Source organism: Indicator indicator, chromosome 17 (assembly GCF_027791375.1).
Source record: "Indicator indicator isolate 239-I01 chromosome 17, UM_Iind_1.1, whole genome shotgun sequence".
Lineage (NCBI taxonomy): Eukaryota > Metazoa > Chordata > Aves > Piciformes > Indicatoridae > Indicator > Indicator indicator.
In genome coordinates, this window is record NC_072026.1 from 8422467 (window position 1) to 8442779 (window position 20313).

General features: G+C 38.9%; 1 protein-coding gene across 1 annotated transcript in view; it reads left to right on the top strand.

Annotated features, from left to right (window-relative positions):
* Positions 1-20313, top strand: part of AFF2 (ALF transcription elongation factor 2) — a 331562-nt gene that overhangs the window by 95999 nt on the left and 215250 nt on the right. The gene's annotated exons all lie outside the window — the stretch shown is intronic.

Sequence of the window (20313 nt, forward strand, 5' to 3'; positions counted from 1 at the left end):
AGAGTGGTCCTGTGAGGAACATTTTAGGTGGTTCATATTGACGTCCATTCCAAGCACAGATGTGTAATAAGGATACCAACGGAACTATTTTTACTCCATGTACCTTTCCCCTTATTCTGAGTTGCTGTAAAACACTAACCTTTGCAGGATAGGTTTGTAGTGTACGTATGAGCAGAATTGCAATATGGGTTTTTCATAGCTTTCGGGTTTCCCCAAAATATTTCCCTGCTTGGTAATATTTTTATACTAGGAATGAGGAGCAATGCATTCTTGAACCACTTTATTGCAAAAGGTCAGCTTTTTCGACTGGAATAATTGTTTCAAGCCAATAATTTGTTTGACTATTTAAAAACTTGATGTTATTTATTAACATTCCAGGCAGCAACAAAGACTGATGTGTTTTGCAGTAGAGCTTGGAATAATTTTCTGGGAACTGCATCTGAAAACAGTAAAAGGCCTATTTATATCAAGTGGAAGCTGAGGGTTGCTTGCAGATGGTGTTTTATTAGAAAATGTATTTGTTAATAAACGTAGCTTTGTACACGATTACTTTACAGATGTTTCTGTTTATTTTTACCTTAGGTTAAAAATCTGCTGATGTAGATGGCTTCATAGTCTGTTGCGATTTGTCGCTAGCATTGTTTGGCAAGTAAATAATTGCTCGAAAAGGAAATAATGATGTTGCAAAAGCAAATACGTTTTTTTTCCCCCACTTTTCCCATCTATTAACAGGATGACTCAACAGAGAGACTTTAAAGTGCAGCATTAATGTGAAGTATTTTTGGAAGTAGAATGGAGCTTTTGCAAATGGTATCAACTATTAAGAACACATTTCCACCACTCCCCCCCCCCCCTTTAATTTTTGAGTAAAACCCTGGCACTGCTGAAATCAGTTGAGTTATGGGCAACGTGTTTTGGTGCAGGATTTCACCCACAGTCTTTTTGCATAGCTCTAAGAACCTCTGATGTGAACTGTTGTTTTTGGAAAGATTCCTAGTCATTTCCTAGATGAAAAATTACATTGTGAATTTGTTGCTATAACTACTTTAGTTTATATCTTGTGTAGAGGTGTATAATTAATTTCATTTATGATCAGATAAATGGTAAACTCTAGACACTTCAGAAATGCAGATAGTGATCTTAAAGCAGTCTGCGTTATATGAGCGGACAATAATTTGAAGAGGGAAAGAAAACCCAAAAGCTGTGTTAAGGTAACGAGATAACATTTCTTTCCCATACAGAACATGTGACAATGGCCAGACTGATGGATCTTTTACAGGCAAATCTCCTCCTGAGTTTGGAGGGTTGGATTTTTTGTTGCTTGTGTCAGGACTGTGAACTTTGGCCCTCTGTGTTTTTCCACAGATGTGTATCCTGAATTTGATTTACCCTGCATTCAGCAATAAAACTCCTTCCAATCCAAGGTTATAGATAACTGGTTTAGTTTAAGCTTAATCAGAACTGACAGTGCACACCTGTGAAACCCATAACCTTTTCAGAATGACTGCAGCGAGTGACTCTGTTGTAATCTTTAAACAATTGATGTGGAGGCTTATGATCCTTCGGTGGTGCTTATCAATTTATGAACCTTCCCTAGCCACCTCAGGCTGTAGTGATCTGCTTGAAACAATTTTGCTCATGCTCCACAGGTTTCCATCCTAACTCTGTTCCAGTGGTGGTGGTGCTCTTCATCAAACTAGCAGTAGGAGAGTTACTTTTTGGGGACATTTCTCCATAATTTGTTCCATGGATCTTCTGTATCTTTGAGTCCATTTTTTAAGTTGCTGATGTACGCACAGAGATTGCACTCCAGTGATTTCTCTCGAAATTTTGCATAGTCTTAAGATGAGGGAACCTATGAAGAAATTAAATTCCTAAATGAGGGTCCTGCAGTAATGGCATGTGGTAGGATGTACAAAGCAGTTTTTGCTATCTTAAGGGGGTGGGGGAGAGCGGTAAGTAACCAAATATTGAAGAAAAAAAAAAAAAAAAGAGTTCAGACCGATTTGGAAATATGGTGTCATTTATTATGGCTTAAAGGAATAGGATGTTGAGTGCCCTGGAAGCATTCTGCCATGTGCAAGAAAGTGATCGTTTTTACAACAGAATTTGTGTCACTTGAGATGTTGCTCTAGGAATATTTGCTCATTCACTGGGCCCAATTCTGCCCTCAGAGATGTCCATCCATCTTTCAGTTCCTCTGCAATGGACAGTGTTGTTAATGCCTTGCTGCTAGCATGTCTTCACTGTGAAATAGATTGTGTTTTAGTGACAGACTTCTGAGCGTGTAGGGATTCATGGTGAGTTCACACAGAGTTATCAGACTGGATCAGGAGATGTGTTACCAGCACATACTGCACCTGAGTATGTGTGTGATTTCCAGACCTTGACTAACCCACACAGATAGTTCAAACCTGTGAGCATCGTGCATGGCCATTTCTGTTAGGGAAATAGGAACAGTAGAGCCTCTGTAAAGTTTTAGCTATGTCCTGTAAGGATTTCTTCATGATTTTGTGGGGTTTTTAAAATTTCTTTTACCTTTCTCCTTGTTCTTTTTTTTTTTTTTTTTTTTTTGTATCAGGATTATTTTCTAAGTTGAAGGTAAAAAATTCTATGGTTTGGTGCCTTTAGTGAAACCCAGTCTAACCACCTACCAGGCTCTGAGGTTCAGAAATTCTGAAGCTCACCTTTTGGAACTGGGAGGCCATAAGGGCACTGTGTGACTTCAGGGGACGTGCAGAAATGCACCAGCTATCATGGTGTAGAATTGATAACAATGGCCCTGGAGCAAAAACTGAGAGAGAATTTGGTCAACATCCTCAAGCTGTAAACATTATTTCCTGTTCCTTTCTTACTAGCTCTCATCTCTTCACTCTGTGTTTAATCTGTACTTATGTACATATGTATTAATTCTGAGCTTGCATTTAACATTTGGTAAATTGTGGCAAGCCTGGGACGTCACAGAGAGCTTTTATATTATGTACATTTCCTCCTACTTAAATTCTATGATGGCAGATGATCGTTACCGCTCAAAGAGAGCTACATAGTTAAATCCTATGTGTTCTTTAAAAAAGTAGAGGTTAGAGACCACAATAGCAGCTGATTCTCTCTCTGCTGCATTAAAATCCAGAATTTTGATACTTGTATGTGTATTTAAACCTCTAGGAATCAGATGCTTACAAATTATTTCAAATGCAGGAGACAGCTGAAAGAAAGCCTGTACTTTTCAGATTGGATTTGAACACAAATTACTAAGAGTACCGAGTAAAGCAAGGGGTTTTAAGGTCTGTGGGAACATCAGAAGATGTGTTCCTGGAAAATCTTATGCATTGTTCTGGAGAACAGTGCATAGATTTCCAATAAATGTTTAGGGATGGGAAATGAAGGGCCATTGAGATAATGTTTGATTTTTCAAGGCAGAGTTTTTAAATCTCACTACAAAATTGGCCTCACGTTCCTACAAAGTAGCAAATGCTTATGTACCAAATTTTCGTAAACATACAGAGCTAGGAAGAAATCCAAAAGGCCTACAACATCTATGTCACCACCCACTTAAGTAATAAAAAAATGGAGAACTTCTATTTTCACTTTACTTCTAGGAAAATATTTTGACGGGTTCAGTGTACTGCAAAGTGATAAGCTTCTGTTACATGTTTCAAATCATTCTGTTATCACTGCATGTATTGATTAGCTTAGTACTTTCTGAGCTAGCTATAAAAAAAGCTGCTCTCTTTCTGCATTAGAGAGCAAGAAAAATTGACAGGTAGATAACCATATTGATTGAACCCAAATAGTAAATGCAAGAGGCTTATATATGACTTATAAAAGTCTCTATAGGAACCAAAGCCAGTTTAATTTTTTTTTAATTAAATGAAAAGTAGGTGTCTTTAATTAACTACCACCCCCACCTTTTTTGATATACATGATACTCTATTTGTCAGCTATAGTACATTACCATGGTTGTGGGCAAATCACTTTTTTTCAGATTGAAGCTTTAGCTGTCTCCCAGACTTTGAGCTCTAAAGAATGGGCTGAATCCCGTATTAGGCTGAAATCCCTTTGCTTGGTTCATGTTTCAAAAGTCTGAGGCCAAAAACAAACCTAAAGAGCAATATTTCTTGCAGTATTACAGGTTACAGCCATATGGTTTTCATTTGTAAATACTGTGAGAAGTAATGTTCTTGTGATACTTCCAAATGAAGACCATATGACACCATTCGACTGTAGAGACCTCTTCTAGTGGCCTTTCGAAGACTACTGTCCAGTTGCTTGGACAATTGCTAGCAAAGCTATTTTGCAGGGATGGTAAGAGGTAAAGTTGCCTATTTTAAATCAGACGTAACTAAATATACTTAGAGCCTGACTTTGCACCACTGTGACCAATGGGAACTTTTTATTTCACCTCAGAGTGCAGAACAGGGCACTTGAAGTTGAATAGATGTGCTTAAAAGAACTGACCGTCATGCATTCCTTAATGTTTTTTTTTCTTTCTTAAGCTACTTCTGATCTTTTCTTGCTGAGAGGAAGACAAGAAGTCTCAGTGAAATTAGAGTACCTCTATTTGTGAGGAGTTGTGTCATGGTGCCTTGAAAAATAATTTTAAAAAAAAAATTCTTATTTTTAACCTTTTAAAAATTCGTAGCACCAAAGTAGCTGCTTATAAACGGGTCCAGGTTAAATGTAAGAAACATTCCTATTCAAATAGTGTCCTATGAAATGTCACAAAGTAAAATGACCTCAAAGGCTTTGGAGAGACCAGTAGCAGAATTTGGTTTTGTTGAGGAAAGATGTGGAGGCATTATTTAACAGCTGCCAGAGAACTGTAGGATATATTTCTAACTGCCAATAGATTTGGTGTGAGACTGTGGGACAGTCACCTTGGCACATCTCAGAGTCATTATAGCCACTTTAATTTGTAGGGGGTTTTTAGTCAAAGACAGAAATACTTTTGTGTTGCTTTTAATTTTGATGAGTGGTCAGTACTTTGTTGCATCTCACTAGGAAATGGGCTTATAATATATGCTCTTTGACACTAGAGGAATATTGTTCATACTTGATAGAAAAACATTTTTATTGTTGCTTTTCTATAACTAAAACTGTAATTTTTCTACTTCCATTAAGTTAAGGAAAACATCCAAAGCCATTTAAAAACAGTGTTAAGTGTTGTGACATGTTCCTGCTGACTAGTAATGGACTTTCTGAATACTGACTGGGAGCTGGTAGAGCTGATTTTTCAGCATCTAGTTTCCATCCGTCTGGCCTTCAAATGCATAGGGAAGGATGCTCATGAATCCTGGTAGTCTGCTTAGTTGTCAGCTAACAAGGGTGTTCTAGGAGCAGTCCAGCAGGCATAACCAAATTAGAGCTTTTGCACTATTCATTAATACTTTTCTGGAACAGGACCTGCTTTAACAAATATTCTCTGTGAACTGTGAAACAAAGAATGCTCATGTAAGAAAAGATGAGGAGTTGCTGTTTTCGGGTATTTGAATCTTTTATGATGTGTGTTCTCACTCTGGGCTGTAATCAGCCCTCAAGTGAACAGCATGCATGCTTCTTACAGAGAACAGGACTGGCAGGTATTTGGGTGTCAGCACTTGGCCTTCTGTGCTAGAATGAATGGCCATTTGTAAACTGAACTTGTGGCTCCTCAGGACAGCCACTGCCTCTTTAACAAGAACAAGGGCTCTTGCTAGTAGCTGTAATTGATTTCTCCCAGGGCTACTCATTTAGTGAATATGATGAAAACATTACATCTGAAACACCTGTTAAATGTATAAAAAGAGGCATAAAGAAAATAAGTGGTTGTAAATGTAGGCTTGGAGAAGAAAGTAGAAAAATAGACTTTGCTTTATGTGGGAAGCACAGATCTGTAAGAAACAACTGGAACACTTTCTTGCAAATGCCAGGAATCTGAACAGCTGAATGGTGCAGAAAGTGTGATTAGATATTGTAGAAGCAATAGGAAGCCAAACACAACCCTTTCTTCCGAGGCAATCTTAGCCATTGAGACTGAAATCCAGCTAGTGTAAGGTGAAGGAGGAGGGATATGGGTATCCGTGGGTATCAAGCTGAATGAGGATTTATAAATAATATTGCAACAAGTAAAAATACGGCTTAGGAAAAGACTTAAGAAGAAAAAATTACTTACGCCACAGAGGTGTGATAGATATGAAGGAGATGTGGGTCTGGTCTGAACATACATCACTTCAGCCTTGCTGACCATGAAGCAGAGCATGAACAGTGGAAGTGAGGACAGGGAAACTTGGAAGGAAAGGAGGAAATGCAGTACTCAGACATGGTCAGCTTTCTGGTGGGAATCTCAAGAGCAGAAGTGCTTAGCTGTTCTTCAGCTCATCAAATTCCATCTTGTGAAAAGCTGCATGTGGTGTGGAAGTAATTAACCCATGATCCAGAAGACAGCTTCCTCCTGCTCTGCATTCTTGCATTTGTACCAGCATAAGATGTTTACTCACATGCACACTTCTGGGCGTTTTGTATGCTTAATTTGTTGACATGCAGAATTATGCACAGATTTTAAAACCATTAAAGCCATACCCTATGAATCATATTTATAACATACCTTCAAAGTGAGAAAATCAGAGGAGGGTCTTATATGAGCATTTCCAACTTTCTGGCAAGAGCCATCCCACTATAATCTAGTAGTCTCTGATGCAAGTATGGAAAAGCATTTAGGAGCTGCAGGTGAAAACATCATATGGGAATACTTTAATAAAAAATAAAATATAAAACAGAGTGAAAGAAAGTTGAGCATATAACTTGGCAACTCTCCATGAACTGCAGATACAGGTTAAAGTTATTTAGTTGGCAGGCGATTGCTAGTGTGTTAGTAATGCTGGGAGGGGAAAAAAAAAATCTAATTTCTGTATTTTGGCTTGTGCAGTAAAGAAATTCCTCCCACATAAATATGTTCATTTCACCTTCTGGGAAGCAAAGAAAGGAAACTGTAGCTGCAGTCTGTTATTTAATCTTCCTGAAATTAGCATTTGGTGCTCAGAAAGATTGAAAGATTTAATGCCAATGCCTTCCTCAAAAGAAAGAAATGACACACCACATATGTTTTAGCACTGGTTAGACTGTTAAATGGAATTAATCAAAATCCATGTTAAAATATTTCCATGTGTTAATTAGCAACGGTTTGGAACATTAAAATACATATTGGCTTGGGAATAAATTAGTGAAGAAATATCAGATTGAGTTTGTGGGACTTTAATTGCAACATAATACATTGTATGTTTTAGGAAGGTAAATAAACTCCTATGAAACGTTATGGCAATGTGCATTTAAAAGTTTTGTAATAAAACAATCTAAACCAGGCTTTTATTGTGGCAGAGACAGTGATACCGTTTCCCATTTTAAAAGAAACGTTAAATATTCCCTCATATAATAAAGTGAAAGAAAAACAGTTTTAAAGTCAAGAGTTTCATCTTAGGCCAAAGGAAGCTTTAAAATTTCTCCTTTGAAAGTCATGTAGCAAGTACCAACACCATGTCTCCTGTTGTGAGTAGAAGAATTCACTTTTGACTTTCTGTTCCTGCTGGGTCACTGCAAAGTTTGTTTCCTGTTCCCTCATGCTGCTTTGGAGAGCAGCAGAATAGCATAAATTTCCTTAAGTATGTAAATGAGACTGAACAAATGGGAATGTTCATACTCTTAAATTAATACACACAAAGGAGATAGAGATGTCTATGGTAGCATTATAGATACCTAACTTCTCACTGAGGATAGAGGCCATGATTGACCCACAGAGTAGGAAGGATCCATTTCTCTTCCTAGGAGGGGCATGACCTTTATTTTCCATGACAAAAGAATCTGTAAAATCCACCTCAAAGAGGTTTCCAGAAGTTGCATCCCAAGGCTGGTCTCCCATGACTGTGGTGGTGGGGATGGTTTTTATGTACATCCAATATAGGGAACTTAAGAAGAAACCAGTTGCTTTTAATTTTTTATGGTTGTTGTTCAAGTACCCATTTGTAAAACAACGCTGAGCCTGAAAAAAAGGTTTAGGGAATAAAGGGAGGAATAGGCAAAGTAAGTTCAAATTCAGTCATTTTCCAGGCTAATAAGCCTGCTTTTGCTTGGATTTGCAAAGATCTCTGAGATCATAGGTGTAAGCCTCAATCTCCATTAATGCTGCCAATTAATACTGCCAGTCTAAACATTTCAGTTAATACATGCTGCTTTCCCTTGCATGTTTCCTCAGAATAACTTCCCATTGTTACATCCCCCAGATGTGTAAACTCATTGGGTTATATTTCACTGAGCTGCAAGCTGTGACACTTAAATCCACAAGACAAGCTGGCAATTACTTCTGCTGTTTGTAAATATCCAGGCATCCATTTACATTTGCTGGTATTTAGAATATAAACATGAGATAATTCTTTCTTAAATACATTAAAACGCTGACACATACCCTTTGTAAACTTAGAAAACAGTGAAAATCCTCAGATCACATGGGGGAGTCAGGGTTTGGATTTTAGTATGTAGAGTTCCTCCCAGAATGAAGGCTTCACGTCCCGGTCAGTAGCTTACATCTGTGGGGTTTAATCCTTTCTTGATGCCAAGAAACCCTAACTTCCATTTCATCAGAAATTAAAAACATCTCAAAAACGTCTACTAGCACATACTAGTGAAACTTGAATATGCTTAATTTTGAACTTCTCTTTACATCTGGGAGTATCTTTCTTAAGTGGATTCCTCGTGAAGTAAAACTTCGCAGTATATTTTGCACTGGGAAGAAAGAGGTTGTAATGTCTCCACTCTTGCCAACACATGCAGTTACACATTGACATGAAATATGGCATAAATTTAGCTAGGGAAGTATTAAAAAGAGTAATTTTTATTCAAAGCAATTATTCTAGCAACCACATCATTTGCTGCACAATACCATGATCATTAAGGTCACTATTTAACATGGTTTCATGGCAAGGACCATGCACTGTGGTGTCATGGACCACAAATGGTTTGCAGATCCAAGTTTGGAAATAAGGGGTTTAGGGCTTTGCCAATATTTCTGAAAGCAAAACTTTAGCATTAAAGTTTCCTAATGTCTGTGGAGTCACAAAAAGCCAGTGAGGGGCTATGCACTGTGCCAATGGCTGACATTTTAAAAATTGTCATAAATTATTTCTTCCACCACCAGATAGAAAACGACTGCGCAGAGTGGAGTGGAGACGTGGCTGCCTTCAAAATGTTTCTGTGTGTGAATAATTAAAAAAAAAAAAACAACACTTAATTCCCACAAAATTTGTACTTACAGCTGTTATTGCCTTTTCTCTTCCATTTAGTGATGAACCTTAAAACTTAAAATACCCTATTCACTGTACTCCAGATAAATGAAATAAACCAGGCTGAGGAGCAGACCCTTCTCTAAGGGATGTAAGATATAGCTGTGTTAGACCTGTCTTACCCTTTGACGTTGGAATTGCTGGGCAAATAATCCCCCTATTACCACATGAGGACTAAGACTTTCTGATTTTGACTAGAAGAAGCAAAATTGGGCCATAAATGATCAGTGTGAATAAGACTTATTTAGGAATAGCAGCAAGAACCGGATGGAGCAGGGATCTAGGGAGTGATTGCTCTTCAGAGAAGAAAAATTAAAGTTTGCAAATGTTGTTTTCATAAACACATTTTATTAAGATGTGACTGCACCTGCATTTCATCACGAAAATTATTTTGCTACAGGTTTTAATATACTTTGATATGTTGAATATATTTGATTTATTTTGATAATAATATTTTTCTGCTTTTTATTAGTAGTCTACATTAAGTCCCTGGTCCCAAGTATCAGATCTTGTAAGAGATGGCCTGTTTACCTATAATTCTCATCCCAGTTTTTAGCTATAATGAAGACTTCAGATAAGCAACCAGATTTCAGATGTTTAGCTGAAACAGGAATTTCATATGGCTATGGACTTTGCTGGTTACAAGAGCCAGGTGCCAGAAACAAAAAGGGTGCATTTCTGTTAACATTTTAGCTTTTCTTAAGAGCACACTTGGCAAATAAATATGATTTTCCCCTGCTCTGTCATTCACTGGGTGTTGGTCTTACGATATGTGAAATGAATCTGTTTTGTTTGAAAGAAAAACATGAGAAGCTCTGTAGGTATGCCCATAACTTGCTCTGAATGTTCTGTGGTGCCCAGGTGAAGTCAGACTTGTGCAGCCCCTTCTCTTGCCTGCTCTCTCCCAAGGTGCATAATGGCTTTTTCTCCCTACAGGTTGACTCTGTTGTGTTGTGCTTTTTACTGATGTAGATGCAGCTTAATCCTCTGGCCCTGTGATAGGTGGTGACCTGGGATAAAATTTCCTGTCATAGAGTTATAGAAGGGGTGACCAACTGATACAGCTTGCATCTAAGAGCTGTAAACACATGAACAGCTAGCAAGAATGCAGAAGACTGTCCTCTCCCATACCACCACCTGCACCTCTATAGGACAGCCCAAGTTTAGCTCTTTGAGAAGGGAAAACTCTTTTAGTGGTAGAGGCAACTTCTGTAGCTAAGCTAAGTACATTAAAACAGAGCTGATTTTTACAGTCTAGTGTGGGAGATTTTCCATAACAAATCCTGCATATAGTTTCAGAAGTGGGAACCCAGAATAATTCTCCATGTCAGGACTGCTCCAGTAATTTTTGGTTTCTAGGGCAAGGCACATGTCAGGTCACTGAAAAACAGAGGCATGAGGGAGAGGGATTTCCCTTTTCATTAGCCACAATAAATATGTTTGCTCAAGAGCAAACAGCTGGACTAAGAAGATGTGCAGTTTTGATGCTGAGGAAAAGTCTCTTTGTGCTAAATATATAGGAAACAGTTAAACCATTGTAAGTGTTGTCCTTTAATGAGGCCAAGTTTACTTGGGGTCCTGAGTACGTAAAGGCTTTGTATTTCATTCCTTTTTCCATTAGCTAACGTGGGGCACTGTGTGGTGAGCAAGGATGTGACTGCAGTGAGCTGGGCTTTAAACTCTTTCAGTATAGTGTACTACTTTTCTGCAAGCTGCCTCAGACTTTGGTGTTGTCAGAAATCCTTACTGAGTGGGATTTCCAGGTCTAAAGTCAACAGCTGGAGGCAAAAAGAAAAGATGCTATCTCTGTGGCATGCCTTTAATAAAATGTGTGCTTGAGCATAGCTCTCTTATAGCAAATCTGTGTATAATGACAAGAGAATTTACTTGGCACTCATAGGGCTACCCATGTTATTTTGTTGTAAGGTGGAAAGAGAGAGAGAAGTTCAGAGAGGTCCAAAGCCTGTAGCATTTGAGCGTACCAGGAGTACTTCCATGGCTGTCCCAGGCAGAGGTGACACAGGGTCAGCTGGCCATAAAACCCCCTACCAAAAGTTTGCCTATATCAGTGGACCTGGAGCCTTCTCTGAAGACTATTCTAGAAGTAAAATTGTGGTGATTTGTGCTGGCAAAACAAGAGACTTGACCAGGAGCAAACAGAACTGGAGGTCTGAGCTCCAGAAGACTGTGGCAAAGGACATGAGGGAAGACCTAAACCATGCTGAGGTTTTATTACCCAACTTTCTGAACTGCTACCGCCTCTGGTCTTCTCCAGAACCAGGCTGTTTCTTCTTTGTGGGGTTCTTGCTGATCTCATCTTACTTCCCTTTCTGTGGACACCTATTTCTTCAAAGTACTGGAAGTAAGTCAACTTCTGCACTGTGTGTGAACTTGAGCTTTTGTAGACTTTGTAGATTATTATTTTCTTGGCAGATCTGTATGTGTGCACATTTACAAATCCAGATGTAAAATTACTGACAGACTACATCCACGTTTGCAATACAGAGGCTGCAAAGGCTCTCCCTGGCACAGTGCTGTGGTTTCACAACAGATCACAGATGATGAAAGTGGAAAGAAATGGCATTTTTTTGCTGCCTCCTCTCCTGTGACATAAAGCCACGTGGAGATCTTCACTGCATCTGCTTTCTGATTTTTGGCTCTGAATGTGGGCAAATATCACAGGCATTAATAATTGTCATTTCTGGTCCTCTCTCCAAAAGTGAGACCCAAGGGAATTAGTTTTCAGCTGAATGCTCTCTGTTCTGTTGAATGCTCAAATTTACTGGCATTGTTTATCTCTTTGTGAGCAGAGTCATACAATTACTTCTGAAATTCCTTTTTGTTCCCACAGCTACTTTTGCACTTAGTTCTTCTGCAAACAAAGTAAGATTGGCTTTGCTGACAGTGCTGGTGTCCTGTGGTCCCAGCACTTTCTGCTTCCTCTGCTGTGGGGAAGGGTGCAGGTCTGTGGTGTGGAAGCTGGAGAAGAGGAAAACAGTTTGGCTTGTTGCCCACGGTGTAGGGAGCAGGTAGAGCTCTTCACTTCAGGAGCTGGGGGAGAGGAGAGAAAGACACTGCAATCCCTGGGTAGAAGAGCAGAAAAGTGATGCATCACTGTGTGCTTTAGTGGACAGAATAGAGAGATAAGGATGGACCTGAGAAAGGGAAAAGTATAAGGAAAGAATAAGGCAGATATTCACCTGCTGGTGTTCAAGGTGCAGGGTTCTGGACTTGCTGCCTAGAGGAGGCAGCAATAGGAGCACCCACACTGTGATGATTTGAAACTGTCTTTTTAATTTTTCTTTGTAAAGTTCAAGCAGAGAAAGTGAAACAGTGGACAAATGGAAAAGCTGGAGGATATTCTTCTGACAGACTTCTCAACTGTCTTACCTCTTCCTGTCAGTTGTTTGCACCATTTGCAAATGGTGTGGCAGTAACTGCAAGAACGTGGTTTTAGATCAGATCTCTAATACATCCACTGTAAGGAGAGGTAAGATGTGCATGAGTCTTCTGCCCAACTCCACTTTCCTTTTATATATCACCCGATTCATGTTGCAAGTAGCTGTGGCTGTGGTAGCAGCACAGCCTGTGCTCAGTTGTGAGAGAATAGCCTGGATGTTTGAAGTGAGTGCTTGGTACCTGAGAAACAATCCAATATCTGCTGCTAGGAAGCTTAAAAGTTTGCAGGCTTTGAGTTAGCAAGCTGCTGTTAACCCTTGAGGTGATTATAGTACACCTGTATAAGATGTAGAACCAGAGCTTCTGTATTTGTGCCTGTGTCTAAGAGAAGGTAGTCAAAAATTCCATCACCAGTTTTCATGTATTTTTACAGTGGTACTGTAAATACTTTGCATATGGATGAATGTAATCCTACATCCTGATAGCCAAGTCTCCACTTGAATTGAGTGTCACATTGGGCAAAGACCATGGCAGGTATTTTGGAACAGAGTTTTTTTTTTTTTTTCTCTAAGTGACTGCTTTGTCTCCAATCTGAGGAAAGGAACAAGCTACAGGACTGCATTTACCACAGCTCTGTGTCTGAGCTAATAAACCATGGTGAGAACTTCAGCTCAGTCTTACACTTTTTTTTTTTTTTTTCCCCCCCCCCCAGCCTGGGACACAGGCTGAGATAACTCAAGTCTGCCCACAATAGACAGCACAAATATTCCTTTAAAGAATTCCAAAAGTTTCAAGGCCTGGATAGATACAGCAAGAGTTTGTATGTGTAGAAAAATATATACCATTCAGGCTGTGTGTAAAGCCTGTGTATAAACCAAGCACAATGTGCCCACAGCTCCGTTGAGACTGCTGTTGGAAAAAAAAATTTGGAAATTTGCAGAGTTCTTTAAAAACAAAACCAAAAAACCCCAACAACCACAAACCCCAAACAAACAAACAAACAATAAGGAAAAGCCAGCACTGGCAGTTTTGCATGTGGCTGTTATGCAAGTCTCCTTAGGGATTACCTTTGACACTGGACTCTTAAAGTTGCAGCATCTTGCATAACATGCTTGCACAACAAGCACTGGCTTCACAGGCAGCAGGTTTAGACCCAAGGCAGTACACAGTGATCACTGACATTGTCTGCAGTGTTTTGCGAGAATGCTCTGAGCCACTCCAAAACCAAAGGATAGAAAATGGAGTAAAGGAGACTGGTGTGTGTGTGTGTGTGTGAAATTAAAGAAAAATAAAATCCCCACAGCACCTCAGTCTTTTACATTTGGCTTTAAGTGAAAGAGATATAAGTAATTATTTCAAAATCTGGTGTCTAAGCTTTTATTTACTAAAAAGGAAAAAATCAATGTGTTTTCTCCAGGAGGATCAGTTTGTGCTTCTTCTAGATTCACTGTACTTTTTGGTTTTGTATTGAATGGAAAAAAATGTTGACTCTTTTAATTAAGGTTAATATATGAAAGTGTTCTCCATTTCCCTCCCCTCCACTCCTGCCCCATCTATACCTATTCCACGATATGCCGAACAGTGAGATCCAGATATGAGCCTATTCATCTGCAGAGATTTTATTTTCAAGGACAGATTTCCAACCCCACTGCTGCTTATAGAAAACTTATCTTTTACTTCAGTAGTGTATAGATCAAGACCTGTAAAAATAAATTCAGAAAGAACCACTCTGAAATTAGCACTTACAGATGATGGCTGCATTAGAGATTGGCCTGGACACTGTGTATTTGCACTGTCCTCTTACGCAGCACTTCAAAACGCCATGACTTTGACTGAAACAAGCTCTTGGGAAAATAAACAGAGAAGTTTCCAAACACTATAGCTGCTTCAGTATTCATACATAATAAACCCAGCTTCTGTAAATAACTCATTTTATCTGTCAAACATTGTAGGCACATATGCCACATTAACTGTCACCGGGGTCGTAAATAAACAATGTATCTGTCTGCACATTACTTATGTCTGGGGGGAAATGAACAAGTACACAAGAAAAACAGTAAGAAACATATTTTAATTGTAAAATAAAACGTTGAAGTTGCCATTGCTAATTATTTTAAATACATCTGAACTTAGAAATACCGTTCATAACTCAATGCAAGAGTAATATTCCAACAAAACTAAGTTAATAATGCATCTAGCATGTATTTCTTAAATGCACTTCTACTCCCAGTCATTCAAGTTACAACTGTGGGCACATTTTAACTTTCTGTTCTAAACCAAATGAAACACACACCCCACCCCACCCCAAAGTACACAAGCAACATTTGGAGTCACTCATAGCAATGTCTGTAACTGATACTCTCTGATAATGCTTGACTTTGTAGCCCGAGTCTTTGAAAAAAATGGCATGTGCAGACTTGTCTCAATTCCATCAGATTCAGTGGTGTTCCCTGTATATGACCACATCGAATTTCCATTTGGGTTTAGGCTGTAGGTCCTGGCTCTATTCACTTATGTCTCTATAACATTGTCACAATGGACTGTCTAATAGTCTGTCTGCATGATTTCTGCCTAACTGTCCCTGCTATGCCGCTTGTTTGTGATCACATTTATGCACTGGAGATACCAGGAGACTTCTAATGAGATGCCAAAATAGCAGGAGTCTGACTACCGGAGTGTCTTGACTGTTGAGTTATTCTCTATACACTTTTAATTTCTAGTTCTGTAGGCAGCATTGTCATTTTAAAGAGTAATTCCTGAGCCTTTCTTAGAATAATTTGCTTTTTGATGTATGCTTGAGAGCATATCCCAAACCAACAAAACCACAGATTCCCTTCAGCCCCTTCTAAATTTATTGTACTTTCAGTGGGAGGAAAAAAAAAAAAAGTTCATCAACCAGCTGGGTATAGATAGGGATAACAAGCTTGACTTATGATAGAGTAAAATTAAATTAAGCTCTGTCTGAGCCAAAGTGATAGTAGATCTTATTTTTATATTGTTAGATTATAATATCTTTATTAATTGTAGAATTACTATGATTTAGTGTCTGTATTGACCACTAATGCTGTAAGAGAGACAATATTTTAAAACAAAACAGAAGCCTTTATAAATTCTGTTGATTGGCTGAAATGCACCTTTTATATTAATAGCCCTTTACCTAAGCTAATGAGCCAGAATATTAAGATTTAAGACATTAGTGCTATTAATGTGATAGCTAATGATGATGAAATTCAGCCCTTAGATATTTCCACGGATCTTTTGGTAACTTATGAATGCACAGAATTTGACCCTCCACACTTCACTAAAACACCAAAATACCACAATAAAGGACTAAGGTATATTTAATCTGGGGACGATTAAGTCACAAAGAAGCTATGTCTTTGAAAAGAACTTCTGCTTGGCATGTATATAGCCAGAATCCATTGTGTGCATCCATGTTATTTTCCTTTGACACTGTTAAATAGCTGATAAGTTGTTTTCTGCCACGCACACCAATGCAATTGGCACATTAGAAAGCATATATGATCTATAAGGAGCTCTTGTTGCTGGGTTTGAACAGCACAGCTATGAGAAGAATTCCAGTGCAGACACCTCTTGTTAACAGCCCTTCCATAGGTGCTTAAGTTCAAATTAACTGTTCTGAAACCCAAATTAGAGTAAAATCTGACGTGAGCCAATTTATTCTCCATGACAGTCATAGGGAATGAAAAGTGTTCTGCTAGATTGCTGTTTAAATCGGACTGCTATAGCTCCCTTGGTGGGAAAGTAGTGCAGGATAACAATGGCTAGCGGCTAAATGTAATTTAATTATTGGGTTTATGTATTGGTTAGTTCTTGCATTGTTTAAGAAGAAACATTTTCCAGCCAGGTATACAATTTCTGGCCAGTGTTAGAAATCATATAAAACGCTGAAGGAATAATAGCCTGATGATCTAACACGTTTAAATTAAGCAAGGTCTGAGCGTTGAATGTTGCAGGGTGGTGAGTTCATTTCCACCGAGGGCTGACATTTTTGTCCTTTTTGTATATTGCATTGTTAGTAGTATAATGCATACAGAAATACAGTGATGAAAAGCCTGAAGACTGTGAGTTTGAAAATAAAGCTTCCTTAGAGTTGAAATACTTGTTTCACACAGCAGTTTTTCTGGTTGAAATCGCATGGTAAATTTGAGACCCTCCATTTAATATTTAGAAATCAAAGGAAAAGAGAACTAATGAGATATCAGCCCATCTTCATCTTTCATCTGTTGATTAGACTTTTTCATAACTGAAAGGTACTTCAGGTTGCTGCATGTATCACAGAGTATGACAGTATATCAGAGGTTGGAAGGGACCTCAAGAGATCATCAGGTCCAACCCCCCTACCAGAGCAGGATCATTTAGAATAGTCTGCACAGGAATGCATCCAGGTGGGTTTTGAAACTCTCCAGAGAAGGAGACTCCACAACCCCCCTGGGGAGCCTGTTCCGGTGCTGTCACCCTCACTGTAAAGAAGTTTCTCCTCATATTGAGGTGAAATCTTCTATGTTCTAGTTTGAACCCTTTGTTCCTTGTCTTATCACTGTGAACCACCGAAAAGAGCCTGGCCCCCTCCTCCTGACACCCACCCCTCAGATATTTATAGACATTGATCAGATCCCCTCTCAGTCTTCTCTTCTCAGGACTAAACAGCCCCAGGGATCTCAGTCTTTCTTCATAGGGGAGATGCTCAAGTCCCCTAATCATCCTCGTGGCTCTCTGTTGGATTCTCTCATGTGAGGTGGTGCAGGGCATCGTTGTCCTAGTACTGCACTTTTTTTTTTCTCTGAGTTCCTTCTTTTGTATCATAACAGCAAAAATTCCATATCACATAGTGGTTTGATATGAAATTGCTTGGTAGGGTGTGATGACACATTCATATTATGTTAGCAGCATAATTTAGCTGCTCTGTTTTTTAAAACCATTTGCAAAAGTGCCTGAAATGCGTGCATTGTAAAATAGGGTCATTAGAGCTGTCGTTGAATTGGCATCTCGGTAATAAACCCTTTGGAGAGGGCTAGATGTTAATGCTGATCTTTACCTTTATAAATATGAATCAGTCAGCAACAATATAGAGTCACTTCGATAAATGGACACTGGAAAACCTGGTTTGATGAATGCTGATACTGCAGCTCTCAAAACCCTGACATCATGCCACCGAAATGTTTGGCAGGGCTGGTACAAGTCAAGGATGTAGTTTTTTTGGTTGTTCAGGGGAGGAATGCTGCTCACGAATCAGCTAGTACTGCAGGTCAGAAGTGTCTGGCATCTGCTGTGTTTGGAGCGAAGGAGGATGAAAGGGATTGCCATGATTGCCATCCTTCAAACGCAGCCTCAGTCTGTGCCTGTATTTCATACAGGTGCCAAAGCCCATCTCATTATGTGCCTCTGTGGCACCGTGGATCCAGGATCCAGCCTGCTGTCTTTGAGTGAAGCCTTCCGCAATGAATGTCAGTGTCTCCCAGTAAAACTGGTACAGCCCTTTGTGCTCTGTTTCAGAAGAATGTTTTTCACACCATGTTGAGAATAGAAGTGTCTCTTTATTGCATATAGAGAACCTAACAAAAAGATCTGTATGCTGAAGCTTCTCATCTCATTCTTTTTGTGCCCTTTCTTTCCAAAGAAGTTACTTTAGCTGTACTTCCCTAGGGGATAAGAGACATCACCATGGTAAAGTGAGAAAATCTCTGGTTGTGAAGGGGAAGCAAAACAGTGATCTCAAATTTGGATTTGAAGCAGGTTAGTGGACACCTGAAGAATCTTTCCAGATGTAGCTCTCTGAGAGCAGAACCTCACGTTTAGTCCCATATGCATTTCCTTCCTCTTCTTGAGGCATGAGATGGAAGGAGCAGTTACCTCAGTTTGTCACCAAAGCTTGTGGTCCTTATTCAAGGAATGTAATTTGCTACATTGACTTAGGTTTTATCAGGATTTAGACTTCCAGAAGCCTATCTTTGGAATACCTGTTACAAGGTCAGGAGAGATGTGAGTGTGACTGGAGATCTGAAGACAATCTTACTAAAAGATGTGGCTGTACAGGTGGAGTGGAGAAAGACTCGCGGTGGATCCTGCCTACGAGGGGTCGTGTGTAACAGAGATCAGTACACATTGATAGGAATGCTCCATCCATTGAGAAGCAGTATCACATGTAAACACCTCTCAGTAACAATGGTTTGTGTTGTCACTTAGGCTATGGGGCTTCCTTTCTTCTGAGTTTCACTGATTCCTTTTTATACTCTGTCCATGACACCAGTAGTAATTCACAAAAGCATGTTTTTACTGCTGGACTTATTCTGTGTACTTCTTTGCCATTTAGTGGTGCCATTTGTAATCCATGCCATATTCTTCTGTCTTCAGTAGTATGATCCCGTAGCATGGGACATGTTACGAACTGGTACTTTCTTCAGCAGAAGCCTTGTCTGTTCAATAGGCTTAATGCCTAATTTTCTGCATCTCTGTCAAACAATGGCTGAAAAAACCACCAATAAACATGGTTTTTCATTTTGTGATAAATTTAATGTCAATTAGTGTGCGGGGACTAAAGATGACATTTATGAATGAAGCATGAATAAGCAAGATCCATGCCCTACTGTTTGTCCATTACAAAATGAAATGGTAGAATTTGGTCTGTCTGTACACTCTATGATTTACAGAAATTTTAACTTTAAAATATCTAGGTTTTGCTATTTAAAGGCTCTTGTGGTGGAAACACATACCATCAGTGGCTACTAAGTGAAAATACAACTGACGTTTCTCAATTACACATCATATTGTTTAAAATTAGAATAATGTTGGATGAGGGTTTTTTTTTAATGTTTATTCACTGAATAGGCACAAAAGTCATATCTGCCTGCATGGTCTATTTATTTTTTAGGTCAGATTTGACACATATATGTGTTATTTCAGGAGTGTAATCACTCAACCTGTTGCTGGTCTCAGGGATTTTTTTTTTTTTTTAATACTTAGATCCTTGTGAATTGCATTAAATGGCTAAATATTAATTTGTTGTGAAACATAAACAAAAAATAGATTGATGGCTGTTTTGCCTCTAATTAAACAGTGTGAACCAGAGAAATGGTTCCTTGTTACATATCTGTCTGGAAGGCTAAGTGTTGCAAGCATTTGAGCCGGCCACCATGTCTTAAATTTTAAGCAGCTGAAATTAGTCAGACCCTTCTAATGTTGGTGGAGATAGGCCTGACCTGTGAGTTACTTGCAGCATGTGAGTCCAGATTATTGAAACCTGTTAGTTTAAATGATTTCCCGTGTTGAAAAGGAACAGAGCATTTCCAAAATTCTGATATTGTGGGGTGTATGTGTGTGTATTTATATATATATATATATATGTATATATATGTATGCAAAATCTATAGGTGTTCTTGATGAACAACAATGTACTCTGGCAGCAAAGAATCAACACAGAAAAATTAGGTCACAGCAGCTTGCTTGCTCTTTACACTGTCATGGTTGATTGGTTATTCTCATCACCCTTTGTTTAAAATCATTTCAGAATTAATTGGCGTTCATTAACGCAAGTCTTTGTAGCCGAATCGCAGAAACAGTCATTAATGTAGCTAATAAACATAAA